We start from the raw sequence: 21270 nt of genomic DNA, 5'->3' as shown, positions 1-21270 counted from the left end.
CGTATATGACAATCAAGAAATCTACTGAAATAACAAATTTACAAAATACTATTTAAAAATGTTTTCAAACAAAACTATAAAGACTTCAAAAACATGTATGGGATAGATTTCACATATACAATTTCAAATCAAACAATTCAGAAAGTTTATGGCAACCAATTTGAAACCAGCAATTCAGACTCTTGTATAAACACTGATCACTTACAAAATCCATTAAATTGTTGAATTTCAGTCTTCTGTAATTAGTTTTTCTAAGTGGGTTAATCTATAATTTCTGCCTATACTGCATGCACAGTTGCAATGAATTTTACTTGACTGCAGTTTCAAAAGGAATCTAATATTTGTTCACAAACCCAGTTATTGACAAAATATCAGATTGCACTAACATGCAGGTCCAATGATTCTGTGCATCATGGAAAAAAACAGGACATCTTTAGTCCTCATTTCCAAGAGATAATCGAAAATTCATTCTACAGGAAGATTAATAAATAATTACACCAGACTGATTCAATCAAGTCTTTTATTAGTCTTTCCAGCAATGGCAACAAATAAAGGTTTTATAGAATGGTAGATTACATGTACGGATCCTGAGCTTCATTGTGTTAAATACAGACAAGTCTTATTTTTACAAATTTGCATAAATTCAACAAAAGATGTGTTGTGACTCACGACAATAACATTATGCAAATCAAATAATCCCCAAACATGCCTCTCACTCAGTTATGACAAAGCCCTGTTTGGAGAAATGATGACAATGAGTCAGGCAGCAATTTTATTATAGTGTTGTGTAGCCTACACAAATTAATAGATTTACAGTAGGGTGGTGCTTTTTAGTGAACAAGAAATGGCATGTCTGAAACTGCTCATTGTATAGAAAATCACAAAAGAAATAAGACTGAACACATGGCAATGTAATTTTCCTGTCTGTTGTGTCACAGAAGCTTTAAACTGAACTTGTTTAATTTCTTTGACATGGCAGCAATACAAATTTAAGCATTTCAATCATACAGCCATATAATTTCAAACGTTAACAAATTTATTATAGACTATTATTCTAAGATCTAATTGGTGTAAAGTCAGTTAAACTCTATGAAATACAGCTTTTATTTTAAATTAACTCTAACAATAAACACAAACAAATCAAACTATTTGTATTAATACAGGCAACTACAGATTGAAGGTACTTTAAGTACCATCTCTTAAATAATGTTTGTTCATGGTTAATCAGTTACCCCCAAGAGCTGACATTTTAATCAGGGCTAACTGAACAGTAAGTATAATTATGACATACACATTAAAGAAGCTTCAAGTTATTCAAACATTGAAAAACTAATAATTATTCACCCAAACAAGCCAGAGTTTATCTCTCTTATCTCCGATACAATCAAACATAACCACAGCACCATATGATTTTTAAAAAAGCCCGATTGAAAACTTAAAAAGAGCAAAGTGAACCAAACACGCCATTTCAATTTTTGTTCATAGACCCTCTCGATACATGCAAACTCTAGTTTATTACAAAACTCAATCCATATTATTAAAATCTATTATCTCCTCCATGTCAATAGCTGATTCATTACCGAAAATTCAATATTCTGTCAATAAACCACATTTCGTGATTAAAAAATTCAATTTGTCAGCCGGGTGGGTTGCAAGTTTCCCTTATCTGCAAAACATTATGAGAAAACCAATGACAGACTTGGAATGTGTATGTCAAAAATCATTTCCGTTCAATAGCCCAAATGACAAAAGTGAAAATGTCAAAAGAAACTGAAACCCTAATCACCCGATTCAAGAGGAGATAACTGTGTCCCGTTTGTGTACGCATTCAAAGGCATGAGTAGGTTTTGATTGCTACTGATAGGTAACACCTGTGTCGTCTGGAATGAAACCATTCATGTTTATCAAAACTGTGAATCTGGATTCTATTTTGTACTGGAAATACCTTACATTTTTAAAAAATATATAATTATGAGCCACGCTTAGTGAAAACACGTCTTAATGAGTTGCGTAAGGTGTTGCTGCATGTGCAGTAACTTCTGTCCAAACTAAAGTTGTGCACAGAAAATTATTTTTCTACTTTTCGTTACAATGACTAAATTAACCCATTTATGCCTTAGTGGACTCTGCCATCCTTCAAAATTGGATCAATTTATTTCCAAAATTAGGGATTTTTAGTAATTTATTTCTATATTTAGAAACTCCTTTAAGAAAACAGCGCAGACCCGGATGAGACGCTGCATCATGCGGCGTCTCATCTGGGTCTACGCTGTTTGCCAAGGCCTTTTTTCTAGACTCTAGGCATAAATGGGTTAACCTGACTGGCCCCAATACAATCCCAAGCTAAGGTCTGCATGTAAGTAACCTACGCACACAATTTCAGTGTTTATTTCTTTGTGAAAGATCTCAGATACCAGAGCTGCTTAAGGCAACTAACTTGAAAAAGTCGCCAGCGTTTTTTTTCCTTCTTTGACAGGGTCCGGTAAACGGCCCTGTTCCCAATCGGAACTGGACCTGGTCCCCAAATCGCCGACGGACCCTTCCCAATTTAGAAAACGGTCTTATCCCAAATAGTTTATATAAAAACCGCCTCGTATCGATTCGAAAATACAAAATAGACTATCTTTTTTGTCTCAAAACGACTGCAGAAGTTAGTAAACAAGTATGAAAAGGAAACGGTTGTTGTTGCAGTTGTTGTTGTTCTTTTAGAATGAGGCCGCATAACTTCCGATAGGTGGAGCCACCTAGTTACCAAGTTGACTGTGACTCCCGGCCGGCATACATAATGCGGCATTATTGAATGCTGGCGGGGAAACAGTCAACCAAATAAGGCAATAGTAGTAAAATTGACCTTGTTTTGTACGCTTCGATAACAATGTTTCACATGTTCGTGACAGTTGTTTATTGAACGTTCTCGTTAAATACAGATTCAATATACAAAATAAAACCCTTAACCGAAAAGAATGATAGATATTTCGATATGCCGTCGGACTTTGACAAAATATTTTCCCGGGTTTTGGTTTTATTTGTAGCGACGTCTTTACGTAGTAAACAAACCCAAATATGGAAATCCGAAATCTCGTTTTACTCTTCAAATACTTGCAGCGAAGTTAAAAAGTCAACTACTTCCGACGATTTTGCACACTCGCATCGTGGTTTTTATATAAATAGCCAGAAAATAAGTCACAATTCAAAATACTACTTGAAGAAAGTGAACAAAACGAAATCAGCCAAGCATAAATTTAGCAACCTAAATTTCTGTTTTCCATTATAACAATGGTCATCTGCTGGTCCTTTTAATTTAGACAAGTTATCTCAAATTGCCACACAAAGTAATTTTTCAATTGGGCTTTATGCCATTTTAAACAATTTTCAGTTATATTGCGGCAATACCCATTAATTCTATCTGGAAAACCAGTTCTTAATTTTTTTTTAATAAACTGGTATTTGTTATACAGACTTATGATCTACCCTATCCCAGAATGCCATTGATAGTGTATAAAAGCATTGTTTACTACATAAAATAGATTCCAGTTGATGTATTTGTATGATTTTTGATGTTTCCCAATTTGATGGATTTCACGACGCGAAAATTCCCAATTTGAAGGATCCCCGGCGAAATGTTGTTCATGATTTCATGAACACTTCAAGCCAATCAAGAACTGTTCATGAACGGTTCTGAAAAAGTTCCTTAGCTTGGTTCATGAACTTTTGGACATGAACTGTTCTTAAGACATGTTCATGAACTGTTTATGAATTATTGTTGAACATTTCAAAGTTCATGAACAGTTCTTCATCTAACCATAAATACTTAGTGATGAACATTTCATGCACAAGTATTTCTAATGACTTTTCTGAGACAGACTTTAAGGATCCATCATGAATAATTCATGAATTCCTTTGTGCTAGATGTTTCATACATATTTTTGAAAGTAATATTGAAATGTCTAGCATACAAATCTTGTAGATTTGTGAAACCTGTGAAGTTAGTATGAATATGCATAGTACTTTCACCACTGTAAGTTAGTGTTCTTGACCTGTTCTAGAGAATTTTAAGAACATTTGTAAAAGAACTGTTCAAGAACTGCCTTCAGGAACACTTCAATAACTTTTTAAGGACCTTTCCTGTTCTTGAATTATTCTTAAACTATTCTTGAACACTTTAAGAACTTTTTTGAACAACATGTTTCCTTCTGATGTTCTTAAACAGGTCTACACAATGTTTTTGAACGTATGATGGACTTTTTAAGAATCCAATATGTTCTTAAAAGGATCTGTCATTGTTCTTGGAAGACTTAAAAGACAAGTTTAAGAACCTTTTAAGGACATCTTATTTCAAGAACAGTTTAAGATGATATCAAGAACTCAATGTACATTGCATTGCTGTTTTTACAAAGAAAGAATATTGTGTGCACAGGAAGTTGAAACGGAAGGCACATGGTTTATGTTATATTTGAAAATGTAAGTCTTTAATAAATTACCGACTGAACTGATCAGCCATTGGTTCCTTTTCAAGTTCTTTGGCACTGTAAGTGTAACCATTTCAGGGAAACCATTGATTAGTAAATGATTCTTGAACTGAAAATGAGACTATTCATAATCTTTTCAATACATGAATTATTCATGAACATATAGTGCAAAGTTGTATTATGAAATTTAAAGAGTATTATCAAACCACTTGTATCTCAGTTATTAGTGTTATATTTAAACTATTGTTATATGTTGCTATCAATATGTTAAGTGCTATTACAAGACTTGTTTCTTCTTACCCTGACCTGTTTGTTGAGCTTTAGTTACACTTATGATAACCTTTGCATAAATTGACAAATTCTTGTTCATGAATAGTTCATGAACACTTCATGCCACCTCAGTTCATGAACTCTTGAAGAACTATGGTTCATGAACTATTCACTTACAGTTCGTGAACAGAAAATGAGCCATTGAAAAATAGAAGGAAAATGTTCATGAACTGTTCGTGAACAGCAAAACCCTGAAGAATTTTTCAAGAATTGTGTTGTTCATGAACTGTTTCATGCCATTGATGTTCATGAATAGTTCATGAACATTTCATGCCATAATGGTTCAAGAATAGTTCATGAACACTTCATGCCACACGGGTTCAAGAATAGTTCATGAACACTTCATGCCATTATGTTTCAAGAATATTTCATGAACACTTCATGCCATTAGTGTTCATGAACAGTTCATGAACTAAAATTTCAAGAACTTTTCACAGACGTGGCTCATTTTCTGTTCACAAACTATTCGTGAACAATTCATGAACTCAGTTCACGAACAGTTCATGAACTGTTCACGAATTATTCGTGAACTGCAGAACACTATTTCGCAGGGGATTTCGCAACTCAAAAATTCCCAATTTCTAGGGGACAGGACCTGTTCCCAAACAGATGTAAAAAAACGCTGGTCGCCCACTCTCTTGACCCCTGGACTATAATTTAACTCTTTCAGTGCTGGAACCGAATTTTGAAGGCCTTTGCAAACAGTTTGGATCCAGATGAACGTGGCGTCTCATCAGGATCCAAACTGTTTGCTATTCTGATAGTATTCTTTGAAAAAAATCAAAGAAAATGCTAATTTTAAAAATTCAACAGACAACACTTTAGAAGACAACAAATTTCCCAGCATGCAAAGGGTTAATATAGTGTCAACATAATATTACCCATTAGACTGGTCAATCCTCTGTAGACAATTGAGCATATATGCCTTAAAAGAAATGAATAGTGCTGAAGGCCTGACTTGGTCAGCTTGAAAGGAGGAGCGGCTGATCAAACATGGAGATAACCTGACCACTGGTCACACTGGTCAGTAGCCGCCAGCTGTGGTCAGACTGACCAAGGTCATAGAAGGTCACATGAAGTTGACTGCAATGTGAGAACAATAGCAGACAGCTTATCCAGGCCAGTCGAAGAATTAACAAAAATTGATTCTTAGATAATCAAACAATAATCTGCAAACTGAACAGATGAAAGCAATTTCACGGCAGATAATATTGACCACAATGTGGACTGCAGACAGGACAGGCTGTCTGCAGACAGGGTGGAACCACAGACATTTGGGACTCTACTGGTTAAAGAGGTCAATGTTTAGTTTGCCAGGAGTAATAAACAAAGACCACAGCAAGAAATTCACTTTACTTTTAAATCTACTTGTTCTAGTCAGACTAGTACCCTTAACTCTTTCAGTGCTGGAACCGAATTTTGAAGGCCTTTGCAAACAGTTTGGATCCAGATGAGACGCCACAAAATGTGGCGTCTCATCAGGATCCAAACTGTTTGCTATTCTGATAGTATTCTTTGAAAAAAAAACTGAAAAAAATGCTAATTTTAGAAATTCAGCAGACGACATTTTAGCAGACAACAAATTTCCCAGCATGCAAAGGGTTAAATCTTACAACAAGTTTCATGTCCTGACCTAAAAGTAACTTAATATACTATAAATGTTTTTTGCAATTTCACAACATATATATAATACAATTTTCACATTTGCTTCTTGCAGTACCAGAAAATAAACAAAAATATATGTGTAGACAACAGCAATTAATGTTCTGCTGTACAGCAGAAAAGCATGTTATGTACATGTACACAAGACATGTTCACTGTTGGGAAAACCCCATAATTCAGTCATGTTTCGTTCATTGTAACAACACATGGAGACAATTTTGGTTTTGCAAAAAAAATAATTACACGTGGCGTTTACATGTTTTCTTTTATAAATTTCATTAACGTAAACAATATACAATGATTCCAAACAAAGAATATTGATTTAAAAAAAAAAATTAGTGGGTCAGTAAGGATAATTTTTTACTGCATCACTGCAACAGGCCATTATAGATTATTTGACATAAAACACTCAACATCCGTTTTCCATCTCACAACAAGGTATAATTATTGAACAATGCAATGCTGCAAATTAAGTGGTCAATAAATTGTTGAGTGGAATTTCGTTGAAAAGTGACAGATTTTCAACCACAAATTGCATAAAAGCAGTGTAATGTGCTGTGTCAACAGTGCAAAGGCGTATCTGGTAGGACACTGTATGCACATGCCTTTAGCCAAGTTTTGTCCCAAGCCTGACTCATTTAAATTTTATAATTATAACAAATTTTGCGAGAAATACCAAAGTCCTAAAATTACAACATGGAAAAAGTTGACTGGAAATTCTAAAAAAAATCTGAAGAACAAACAAACAGCATCTGGTTCTTGTTGTTCACAACACAACCTTAAATAACCCCAGAAAGATTCCATATGCTAAGAAACATTTCATTACAGAGCGTCTAGACCAGGCTAGGATAGTTGCGGAAAATGAAACCATACAAATTAAGTTTACAGTCTGCTGCTCAGATTATCACACGCAGGAGGCTGATTGTGACATTAAATTGGCACTGATAGCAAATCAGTCAGATGAGGAACACATTTCAGCTTCCATGGATTGTCACTATTTGTTTGTGTTAATATAGCGCCATTACCCCTATGTTCAACAAACCTTAAATGCACTTCTTACTGAAAGGAAATTCATGAAGACCATTATTACTTAAGAAAATTAAACCAACATGAAACATTTTTTTTAAATATCAAAGTTTTAATAAAATAAAGGGTAATTGGTCATCAACACATAATTGAAATTTGCAGTTTGCAACATTCTTAACTTTATACTAGACCCATGTATTTTTAGTAAATCTTAACTCTTAAAGCAAAATTGTTACTTAAAGGGTGGACATAAATAAAATTGAATTTACATTTATTTATCTTTGACATAAGCCATTATTAAATCATAAAGCATGCATAGTGAATCTCAATAAATATAAGTCTGTGACTATCATTGTCCTCCTTGGCAATAGGTTTATTTAAGGGGATCATTTATAGTAAGATACCACTTACTTGAAGATTAATATTTAAAGTAGCCAATTTGGGTTGCCTTTGATAAAACTTGTTTTGTCCATAAGCAGGACAGGTTTAATGATATTACTTATCTAAAGATAACTTTCCCACTTCAGTTGGGTTATAGGTGTATAAACTATGGATAAATGATGTAATTGTTTGCATTGTAATTAGTAGTGTGAGACCTAATCCCTGGTCAAGTATATTCTTCAGGTGAATGGTGATATTTGGTTTAATTTATCCTCTATATTTGGCATTATTAATGCTATACAATTATTCATTGTAGATTTAAACCACTTTACAAGGTGACGCAGCCTTTCTCCATACTGGTAATATACAAACTAGATACTTATATTGGTCAAAGTCAAAATCAGAAATAAAAAACCCCTCCCAGGTTTTTTCCGCTCTATTTTGGGAAAACGCCACACTGGAATTTTGGGAATTTCGCGTCGTGAAAACCCCCATTTTGGGAAAAAAATGAATCGCAAACTTGCGAAAAATTATCGCATGTAAAAAGTGTTTCTTATATTTCAAAGAAGCCGTTAACTGATAAATAACGACTATTTTGATAACTTATTATTACAATTTTACAAAATATTATGAACATGTGTGATAAGTGCAGGTTTTTTAATCTGAATTTGGAGAAAAGGCCTGGCCTTTTTTTAGGTGAAAAAAATCACGCGAAGCGCCGGATTTTGATGAAAATAAGGAAAGTCTTTAATATTTCATTAACATATTTTACAGTTTTTTAAACAAATTCAAGGCAACAGATAATTTAATTATGCAATACTTTCTATTTTCTACACCTGATCAGGTTAACTTGTATATTTTAAGGTTAAAAAAAAAAAAAAAAAATTATTTTTTTTTGGAATTGGGAATATTTTTTTTCAATTGGGAAAAAAACAACCAGATTTGAATTGGTAATGGGGCCGAATTTGGGACCCGTGGCATAGGGCGGAAAAAGCCTGCCTCCCCTGCCTTAAACTAGCTCATCGAATTTACATTCATCTCAAAATCAACCATGGACGGCTCAAATCCGGATTTAATTATTTCATTTGCCATCTTCACCGAAGACATGCGACAAACATGCCGTTTTTCTATGCTGTCTCAAATGGTCAATCATTACGCCTATGGTGTAATCAACTAGCACATGCAGCATCCAAATTTGGCACTTTGCCACAAGGTCAGTTTTACTGGTTTTATGGTTATTATTAGCAACTCTGATGCCACGCATGTAATGTGAACATTGTAGCATGTACATATGCCTACATAACTTTCGCGCGTCTTTAAAGAGCAAACATGAAGTAAAACAGGGTTTGGTGTATTCAGCTTTGGAAATACATTCTGACATATTGTGGAAGTATTTCTCAAAATATGCTTTACAGTCTATTGTGGATATGGATGTTATAATTATATATTGGATATTATTAAAACTGACGCGGGTGAGTCCGTTCTGTTTTGATGGGTTTAACAGGGCTCCAGATAAGGATTTGTGAAATTAGTAACGGTACTGCCACTGACAGAAAGAAAAGGAGTAACGCTTAAAATCAATTAGTACCTGTACTACCATATCCAAAAATACAGGTAGTACTGTACTACCCGTGTTCTTGGATATTGAAGGGTGTATAACTGACTTTACAGAACCATTTGCAGCAATTATAATAAATATATTATGTAGCTTCTTAAACAGTTACTGTATAAGGTTTTCCATTCTGAATTATAATGCTAATACAACTACACATTAAAACTCATGACTAATACTATTTCTTCATTTTTCTTGACAAGAAAACACAAGCCAACCAGTAAGCTAAGTAAATGATCACTTATTTCACTGTCTCATCCGTTTCCCATCGTGTTTTCTAACGTTTTACGCCACCGGTGCAATCAAATCGTTTAATATCGGGGCGACAATGTCTTTTTCTGGGTTTACAGATTTAATGTCAGGATGGTTAGAAGACACCGTATGTAGTCATTATATGACAACAAAGTGTTGTTTTGAGCCGCTTTCGGTTGAGCCGGCATTCAATTGCGCGCAGACATATCTTTTTTGATGGATTTACAAGTTACAGGAAATCACGCGACAGAATAGACAATAATATATGAACGCTGTCTACAACTTTTCGGTAATTTAAATTAACGAAAAGCGCCGTTAGGTTAGAGACCAACAAATCACGCCGCGCTGACGCAGACGTATCGGTACGGCCAGATTTTTTTCGTAAATGCGTGAAATGGATATTAATGTAGTAATTGTACGTCCAGTTTATAAAAATAAATGCGTAAATCTTCATGAAAAAGGCGTATTTACGGCTGTACAGTCCTTATCTGGAGCTCTGGTTTAATACATGTCTTTTCTGCAAACAGCTAATAACAAACGCTCAGATAAATAATGGAACGTTGATACTTGGAACCAGCAGTGTTTTAATTGGTCATTACTAGATTTTTCAATGGGCACAACTCCGACTACTGGGCGGACTTGTGCTTCAATGATTGGAAACGGGCAATAACGGTTAGCGTCTACCAAAAGAGATACTTCGCCCCAAGCCAATTATCGCTTAGTCTTAACAACTTTTGATCTTGTTGACGCAAGTCGGTATATTCCCCCGGGTCAAATGTGACGCATGACTTAATTTTCTCGCGAGTCAAACTAGGGTCTTCTGTAATTTTCAAGCGTCAAAACCCGGGAACTCGTGTCAAAGGAAAGCCCTGTGATTTATCAAAAAGAACTTCAACTCCTCGGGCTACCGAGACTTTGTTGTTGTTGTTTTGATTCAGATATCCATTTGTTCTGTTTAAACAAAAACATTTATCTTACAAATTAATCTTATCCATTTCATTTTATCTAGATGGCATCATCAACCTTGCAAGGAGCCTTTCAAAAGTTGCAGCAATAACAATGATATTTTTACATATTTTACGACTGCCTCCAAAACAACAGAAACAACATGTAAGTACTGTCACAGCTTTCCTGCCCGAGGCAAAACATTAAATATAGTCAAGACAGACAGAGCAAAGATAGAAGACAGAGATAGCAACAACAAAATGATCATTCAGCAGTTAAAATAAGAATTAATATATATGAGTGATCAGGAGGCTGTATCAAACATCACTGTGAACAAAGCTCTAGGTGGGCAGAAGTGGGCACAGCCAGAACCTGTAACCCTTTGCATGCTGGGAAATTTGTCGTCTGCTAAAATGTTGTCTGCTGAATTTCTAAAATTAGCATTTTCTTTGAAAAAAAATTCGAAGAATACTATCACAACAGCAAACAGTTTGGATCCTGATGAGACGCCACGCTCTGTGTCATCTGGATCCAAACTGTTTGCAAAGGCCTTCAAAATTCGGTTCCAGCACTGAAAGAGGTAATGGCTATTCAACAGAGATTGTTATTTAGATATGAGCTGAGCTTTGAGAAAGCAATGCATGACTTTACTACTTAGATACATATTTTGAAGCATTTGTTACAGTCCCCTAGAAAGTTATAACCATTCTTACTAGCTTCAAGTTTTAAAGGCTTTATTTTCAACCCTTCGATGCTAATGAGCAGCAAACAGCATAAAACCTGAACAGACTGCCTGTTACTCTCAGGTCGTTCTGGTTTTATTCTGTTTGCACATAGCCATTTTCTCTTTTCTGCTGAGTGGGAAAGAGATAATGCATGTGTAAAAAGTATTGGTCCATGTAAGCCTGTAAAGTCCCACAGGCCGATCAGGGTCAAAACATTCCCGCTTTTATTGAATTATTTATTCTAAGGAAGTTGTTTTTAACAAAAAACAAGTCTAGACAAAAGGCACAGTCCAGAATTTCAATACAAAATAAAAGTATCTAAGTGCGATTCACAAACTTCACTTTCTACAAAGAAAAAGCTAAAAAATCTATTGAATCAATTATTTAGTGATCTCTTTTAGATAATTGAATTATTATCATGAAGCCACAGTGAATTAAAAAGCAAACATTTTAAAATATTTTAACACTTTAATAACAAAAATAAACAAGAGCACCGCCTTGCGGGTGCAGATCGCTCATCTATTTTCTTTTTAAAGGACTCTCAATTTCAATCACAAAGGAGGGAGGGGTGGAGTGAAGAGGGGTGTATAGTGTGGGGGTGTGGGGGGGGGGGATTCTTGGGTGCGATGGTTGGACGGTATTTCAAAAATAAAATAATAAAAATAAATATTTGTTTTTTAACCGTTTCAAAAAAAAAATTGGGGGGGTGGGGTGGGGGGGTATAGTGTGAGGGTGTGGTGGTCATTTGTGAGATGATCTTTAAAAATAAAAAATAAAAATTGGGGGGGGAAGGGGGGAGGGCGTGGGGGATGGTTTGAGTGGAGTCTATTGTGGTATGTCAGGTAAGAGTTGTTTTGTCAAAGTATCAATCAAATCTAATCATAAATAAAGAAGTTATGGCAATTTTAGCAAAATTTAATAATTTGACCTTGAGAGTCAAGGTCATTCAAAGGTCAAGGTAAAATTCAACTTGCCAGGTACAGTAACCTCATGATAGCATGAAAGTATTTGAAGTTTGAAAGCAATAGCCTTGATACTATAGAAGTAAAGTGGATCGAAACACAAAATTTAACCATATATTCAAAGTTACTAAGTCAAAAAAGGGCCATAATTCCGTAAAAATGACAACCAGAGTTATGCAACTTGTTCTTTTACTGTACCCTTATGATAGTTTGCGAGTGTTCCAAGTATGAAAGCAATATCTATGATACTTTAGGGGTAAAGTTGACCAAAACACAAAACTTAACCAAATTTTCAATTTTCTAAGTATAAAGGGCCCTTAATTCCGTCCAAATGCCAGTCAGAGTTACATAACTTTGCCTGCACAGTCCCCTTATGATAGTTAATAAGTGTTGCAAGTATGAAAGCAATAGTTTTGATACTGTAGGAATAAAGTGGACCTAAACACAAAACTTAACCAAATTTTCAATTTTCTAAGTATAAAAAGGGCACATAATTCTGTCAAAATGCCAGTCAGAGTTACATAACTTTGCCTGTACCGTCCCCTTATGATAGTTAGTAAGTGTTGCAAGTATGAAAGCAATAGCTTTGATACTTAAGGAAAAAGTTGGACCTAAACACAAAACTTTACCAAAATTTTCAATTTTCTAAGTATAAAAAGGGCACATAATTCTGTCAAAATGCAAGACAGAGTTATCTTACTTTGCCTGCCCAGTCCCCTCATGATAGTAAGTAAGTGTACCAAGTTTGATTGCAATAGCATTGATACTTGCTGAGAAAAGTGGACCTAAACGCAAAACTTAACGGTACACCGGACGCCGACGCCAAGGTGATGACAATAGCTCATAATTTTTTTTCAAAAAATAGATGAGCTAAAAAATATTTCATTATCAAAAGAGCAGGAAGTGTGGACCACAGGTGACAAAGAAATAACATCAAAGAGAACCTGACTACAGTGGTAACCGGATATCAAACAGTAATGCATCAACATTCAACTGAATATTAAAAGGTCAAATTAGGGGGTTTGCATGTTAAAAAAGTTTCATATTACCCATAAATTGTCCAATGCTTTTATGAAGCAATGAATAGAACCCTAATGCATCATTTGGTTGCTTTAAAACAGTTTCTATGGCAAACGTAGAATTGTATCTTCCCTCTCCGGTTTAAAGCTGAGATGGTTATCCATACACTGATGGGCCAAACGGGAGTATAGACACCTTAATGCAACAGACTGCCATTCAATAGAAGTAAATACAAGTAACAGTTTCGGGTTATTTCACAAGCCACTGGCTTCACAAAATGAAACAGTTTTGTGTGTCACATGTAAGCTGCTCATGTTACCGAGGCGTCTGATGGTCTTTGTTGAGTGCGTTGACATCAGGGACAGTATCGCACGCTGTTTACCCCACCCACCTATCCACCACTACTTACCAACAGGATTGTATAACATTGTAAACAAGTATGATGACATTACGGCCAGATTTATGGTCATTAGTTCACAATTACTATTATTTTTGAAAGGCTTGTTGACTTAATTGCTTGCCATTAAACCTGATTTCATTTTATCATGTATCTCCACTCTGGAGAATAGTTGGGTCTATGCATAGTGTTAACTGATGACCTATATCCTACTCCTGGGGGGCCGTGGGTTAATGTGAAAGTTGGCTGAAATGTGCACTAATGTCAAGCTTATACCCAAAAACCTTTACCTTCATTTATACCCAATTATAAGTTGCAAACCTCCAACACAAAAAGTTGCATTTTCCTGGCCATTTTGAGTAAATAAAATTATTATTTAGATGAAACGGATCATATAAATCATATTTATATACTTTATTAGATGTAATTTAAATAATATAGAGATATAATATTCATAAGAAACTTCCTTCTGAGAAAGAAAAAAGAAATTTTGAAAAAGAAATCAATTTGGGATCTTTTAAAACATTTTGCTCGTGAATGGATCTGTTTAACGGACCTGTGGATTTGCCAGGAAAAGGCCTGCTGGTACATAACATACATTGTACATGTAAGTTAGTACAAATAAAATGTTCATGACAGCAGTGCATTTAAACTTTACTTAAGTAATAAATAAAGTACAAGTTTCCATTATTTAATAACCATTGTATGGACAGTAGTGCAAGTTGCACTTAAACAACCAAAACATAAGCATACTAAATTGGAGCAAATGAAAGTACACTTTGAGAAGAAATTCAGAAAAAAAATTGCATTAAGGATCACGTATCACAATCATCTCAAGTTTGATGTGACCACAGCAACTCATATATATATACTATCAGCAGGATTGAAGTACAGTACACTCCACGCGTTTTCCCCAAAAAATGCGCTCCCTCCGCGGGTTTTTTCTGCTAGCGAGTGTTCACGCTGCGTTGGAAGAGCGAGGTGAACTCGATAAAACGCTCGGCGTTACGCCGCGTTCGCTAATTCCCGCGGCGTGTATTACTTTAGGCTAGTCGGTAAATGCAGACACTTTCCGTTCTTATCAGTGATCGCCGCACAACGCCGCGTTAGCAGTGTGCTACTGGGCATGCCAAAAAATAAAAACATTGTTATAATAAATTGTTTAAATACTGTAGTACATGTATAAAAAGATAATTGTATAGAAAATTAATACGTATAAAAATTATGTTTTTTAATTCACAGGTACGTCTACAATATGAATTAGTCTAATATAATACATTTGACAAATTAATATTTAAATCATAACACATACGACACAAGAATAAATGTTCCGTAAAATTTCCAAATGAGAATAATAATTAGTAATCCGAAACACACTACGATTTTTAATTGTTAACACGACGTTTACAAATGCTTCCAATATACAGTCATGTATATTTCCCGACAAAAGCGCGCGAAAATTATGCTGCAATGTACAAGGTCAAGGTACAATGTATACTCCTGCAAAGCGTGCGTGTATTGATTTTTTTGATACAAACTTTGTAGCGCAGAGAACATTGTTGATTTCGGTTAAAAGTTTCTTTGGTATTTATTAACGAAATTATATCGCGAAAAGTTGATATTTCCTCTAAAATAATTTCAAATCGAACACTCCGAAGCTTTATCGTTACGTTATTTTAGTAGAGTAAGTATTTTAACACTTGTTGTACTGTAAACTGATTACAGAAGACATCTGGGCGGAACTGGATTTTAAGTGTTTGACGTTATGAAAACACGCAAAGCTTGTCTACTGACCTATTGTGTAGACTGCTGTATTCGGTGTTTTGACAAAAGGGATTAACATGTGTGAATGTCACTCTGCCGATTTGGTCCATAATTACTGGTAAACATTGTTTAGAATGTCGACGCAACAAGAATACAACTGTGAATATTAAATGTAATTATCAACTCAATAGTTACCACCTTTTAGCAATCAATGGAATAACCTACAAACAAAGACAAAATCAATGCATTAGCGAGCAGAGAATAGACTTTGTTCCGACAATTAAAACCATTCCTTATGCATTCGTTGAACGTGTTTACTTGAGTAAGTTATGCCTTTAGACAGGAAGCGGCTTTTCTTTGATTACGTCAAACTGTCAATTCACACAGATTTGCGAGATTTTTAGGGTCCTTGGTCATTTGTATACATGTTCATTATAGAAAATCACCTGCTAACATGAAAACTTTGGATTAAATTATCAAAATAAAAACAATGTTGCAAACTGTGTTTATATTAATTGGTAAGTATTAGTTAAAAGACGACGTTTTGTGTGTCGTAAATCAACGAGTTTTCTATACAACCACAACTACTTCTACAACCACGTCGGGATCGATCTATCTTGGTTGTTTTTTTTAATTGTAAATATTATACTACATGTACATGTATGTACTTGTAATAAATGTAATTTTATTTGAAAATCAGGAAGTCAAACAAAATTAAATTGATCGTTATCTCGTAAAACGCGGAGTTTCCCCCGCGTTGCCAACGCCGAGGGCCGCCGCGTCGGTTTATCAGTTTTGCCGATCGTTAACCGCCGCGTCCAAAATCATGCAAACGCCGCGTATAGCGGGATTTTCTTAATCTCCCTCCAGGTCGAAACCCGCGGAGTATGGAGGGAAATTGGGGAAAACGCGTGGAGTGTACTGTACATAGCGGCGTATACAGTCTTACACAATAAGTAACTTGACATATCATTTCTATTAGACAAAGCAAACATGGACAGATTATGAAAGCAATTTTGGGCCATGGTAGTGCACTCCACCCTATTGCAGTCATCATACTGTTATCACAAGGACAGATCTCACATAGTTATCACAAGAACAGACTCAATTCTGTTGTCAAACATGTTTAAAATTGAGACTCGTACAAATATATTTGGCCCCCATTACTATTTTGCATAATAAAACATTTAGAACTCCTGCACAATCTCTTAGTATCTTACAAAGTAAGTCTTAATTAAACAAATAATGTCATAATTATAAGTGGAATCATAAAACAGTTAATGAAACAACAACAAAAATAATAATTCTGACAAACTTCAAAATATTTAAGTCACTATACATAATTTGACACAGTACAAAGTACTGTTGTCCATTAACCACCCAATTAATGTCTGGTTAGCCATAGCCTGTCTTGTTTTCCAATAACTTGCACTTCCCAATTAGAACTTGTGATGAGCACACTTAATGTGCTAGACATGGCCCAGTCTGTGGCCAGATGACTCAATGTTCAATGAAGCAGCTCAGAATTGGATTGCTAGTGTTGAGTCATCTCCTTCAGACAATTGTATGGATATATCAAATAAATGGCACCATGACATGATTAAGTGGGCCCAGAGTCCCTATGCTTTAGGAAATTTGTTGTTTTGACTTAAATTGGGAAAAATGTTGCTGTGTTTTTTTCACAGTACTTAGGCCACGACTTTTATATTTCTTGGTTTACAAAACCGCCGACCCTAATTTTTGGAAAATGGGAAAAAAAAAAAAATCGGAAAATCGTCTTTTTAAAAAATATTTTATTCCCGACCGCACTGCAAAACGAGCGAAACGAGAAAAAAACGATCCGGTTTGAGTACAGTTGCGAATAAAATCGGGTAAGTACAATCAACGATTGGTTCACATATATTGCAGAGATCGGGATATTTTTCAATGTGACACATTATGTACCAGTCCTTTTATGGGCACTTCTCAAAATTTATTTCGGGTAAAAATTACAGACATTAAGAAAATCAGCGTCAGTAAAATGTCGACCCCATCAAAATTTATTTCCGAGTCTGTGACGCAACTATATTGTTTAACATGTTAATAATATATTAAACAAACCCGATATTATAGTAGATAAAAAAGTATTTGATAATTAGTATAAATAATCCAATAAAACACTGCCATTATTTACGATATATGTGTTTTGGAATTTTGTAAACACGTCCGCCATAGTTTATAGGAACTGTACAGAAAGTTTGGAAATCGGTATATCTCGGAAAATCATTGATAAATGTATTTGTCTTTTCAATGCTTAGGGCTGAGTAATTTCGGCAAATCGGAACTCAACTTGCGTAAAACACTAGCTCAATTAACCGTTAAACTCTGCCTCCGTTCTCTGCAAAAGATTCGAAGGCGGAGCTATGCACGTGCTTTTATTAAATTGGAGGATTGCAATTGAGAAACAAACACACGATTGGTTCGGCATGTTGATTGCTAGACAAAGGAAGCCAATTTTTTGGCGCGAAATTTGTCGCTTTATTGCTTCCGACAGAAAGCGGCTTTCCTTTGATGACGTCAAACTGTCAATTCACACAGACTGCACATTTTCGGAAGACTTTAACTGACTTCTTGTTTACAATTCCAGTAAAAAAAACACTTGCTAACATTAAACTTTGGATTAAATTATCAAAATAAAGCAAAAGCGAAGTTGACAAATATGATTAAATTAATTCGCGACAGTTCAAATAAGACGTTTTGCGTTGTAAATCAACGAGTTTTCATGACAACAACAACTTTGACAAACATTACCGCGACGACGCATGGATCGATCTACCAAGATTTTTTTTTCATGTACGATCTCATAAGTCGAGTAAGAGCAAACACATATCGGGTAATTTGTGTATGAGTAGTTTATCTTATATAAGATTTATGCAACGGGCATCGCATTGTTGCGTAATGGTGCGCATCGAATTATGGAAATGAAGCGCAGTTTTTCGTTTTAATGGGAGAAGAACGCATGTCATGTAATGGAGTGTTTAAAATTGCCTGATGTTACAAAAGGTGCTTTAGGACTCATTTCATTTGAAGATATAGATGTGTTTCATTGCATAATTTGATTTTTTGTCTCTGTGTTAGGATTATAAAAGATATGTTGTCTTTGTTCTGATGTTATTAGTATTAACTTTTTTTCCAATGATGTTTTTTTTTTTGTTTTTTTTTTCGACCGCCCGATGGACCATTTTCAAAACAATTTTTGTAAACCAATAAAAAAAAAAGTCGTGGCCTTAGTAGGTACAACTTATAGAGATGAACAGCGAAATATACTTAATGTTCATTTTTTGTATATATTGTGTGTTTTTTAAATTAATTTTGTGACTGGGAATGGAACTGAATTTCGGATGAAAATTTTACCAAAAATACTGCACTGATATATAATGTCTCATTGAATGAACATCCTGCATTATGAGTTAGTCAGTATGTTTTAAATGAACAAAATTAAATATTAATACTTTTAAGTTAACACTTATGGAAAATCAATAGTTTTGTGCACTTAAAATGATTGAGAAAGTGTTCCATATTTCAACAGAAAATTCAAAGTTCACACAGGTGAAGTGTTGAAATATTTCAAAATACTGACATATCCCATTCAACTGCCTAAACCAAACTCTGGTCTGAGTATAGCCAGTCAATGAACTGATATCAGGGGGAGATCTGAACACTGGCTCTTTGTTTCTCCACTGGTGGAAAACCAGGGCCAATGAAGCAAATAATAACCAACATACCTAACCCAGCTGATAAAGAATCTAAAATTGGAGTGGGAATTTTTTGGACTTTCAACATTTTTGATTTTCTAAAGCAGTAAAGAAAATGCTATGGGTATAGTTTCCAAGTTTTTTTTCAGGCCATTTTCATCCTTTCTTTAATTATTTGACAATATCGGATTTTTTTAAGAAATGAAGAAAAAACTGTCTAACATAATTTTTTCTTTGCCAAAAATTGATAGTCTTGTAACTGAGGTGGAATAGCAGTAATTAACAGTGAAAAAAAAGAAACTTAAGACATACCAAAATAAGCTGTTAAATGCAAGAAAAAAAGAAACACGCTCATAAATACTATCTTCCTACATCAAAAGGCCAGGTGTGTTACTAGTACAACCATCTTTGTTCTAAGCCCCCCAAATCACTATCTCTCCTTAGAGCATCCAGTCTAGTGGTCACTATCGGTCACTACACAGCTGGTCACTGGTCAACAGGAAGGGCCATTGACCAGTAGATAACAAGATATCTGGACACAAGACAAACAAGATATCTGAGGACGCAAAGACAAATACTGTTGCTAGCGTAACAAATGAAAATTAATAGTCAAACATAATCTTTAAGTAAATGACCGCTACATGTGCTATAAGATACCAGAGGTTTTCCTCGCTTCATTGGGAAGAGGCCCTAGCCTATGGATTTTGGGAAGAAATTGCTCATTTTGGGAAGAATTTTCGCTAGAATAATAATAAATGCTGCTTTGGGAAATGAAAAAGCTGAAGATAGGATTTTTGGGAAAACTGCATGATTTTAAAGAAATTTTCAATTGGGAAGGGGCTTTTAATAGGCACCTGTTATTTAAAGGCTGAAAACCCCTGGATACAATTGAAGTGTTGTCATTAGCTGACATAACTGGAAATTAAATGAGATCTAAATAGTGGTCTAATGTCAAAAATCGAAATCTGTCATAAGCAGAAATTGTTATTTATGTCTAAAATTGATACTGTAAGTCTTATATTCAGACATGTTAGCATGTTTTTTCAGTTATAGAGGATATTTGTTGGATTCCGTGGAATATCGATTTTATTTCACGAGTGATCATAGAAAACAATATTTTCACGAGTGGCGCAGCCACGAGTAAAAATATATTTTTTCTATGATCTCGAGTGAAATAAAATCGATATTCCATCGAATCCAACAAATTTTCTTTTTATTTTATGCTTTTTTCACTGTGTATTTACATTGTAAATGAGTTAAACTGGATACTTTCGCTGGATTCATGACGTCATTTCGTTGAAAAAATGACATCATTTCACAGTAAAACAGTGACAAATATCGATATTTTTCACTGTTATTTTTCACTGTTTAAAACAGTGGAATATCAGTTTTATTTCACTGATATTCCTCTATAAACCACCGAAAAGCATAAAATAAAAACCTTTACCCGTTATAAACGCAATTTGACGCAGTTGAAGTCCTTTCGAAAATCAAATTAAGTACTTTCTTAATATACAGTGAAAACTCTCTTTACGACCACCTCGGTATTCCGACCAACTCGCTAAGTCGACCACCATTTTTCAGTCCCGATTTGTTCCTTCTATATTTCAATGGTCGTTACACTCACTAATCCGACCAACCCGCTAATCCGCTATTACGACCACTTTAATCAGTACCAATTATCGATATTGTTCTTAATTGACACCCGCCAAACGACCAGTAATTTTCACACCTTACTTGATCTGATGTTGTGGTACTATCGGGCTTGTGTACGAAGCCATTCTGACCCAATTAACCACAATTAACGACAACGGTTTTTGGCATCGATTTGCGACACAGGTGTTAGATTTTCGGCACTTGTTATAATTTTTAACCCTTGATTGACAATTAGCTATTATTATTATTGAGTCTTTGATGGGTAAATTGGTAGTTGTTTGGTACACACTTTAAAGATTTATTACGGCGAATAATTTAACAGTTAGGTTATTTGA

General features: G+C 34.8%; 1 protein-coding gene across 1 annotated transcript in view; it reads right to left on the bottom strand.

The window, feature by feature from the left end:
• LOC127833663 (glypican-6-like) overlaps nucleotides 1–21270 on the bottom strand; it is a 102599-nt gene that overhangs the window by 72408 nt on the left and 8921 nt on the right. The gene's annotated exons all lie outside the window — the stretch shown is intronic.

Source organism: Dreissena polymorpha, chromosome 6 (assembly GCF_020536995.1).
Source record: "Dreissena polymorpha isolate Duluth1 chromosome 6, UMN_Dpol_1.0, whole genome shotgun sequence".
Classification (NCBI taxonomy): domain Eukaryota; kingdom Metazoa; phylum Mollusca; class Bivalvia; order Myida; family Dreissenidae; genus Dreissena; species Dreissena polymorpha.
Note: the sequence above shows the minus strand (reverse complement) of the source record. Positions and strands in the feature narration are given on the sequence as shown.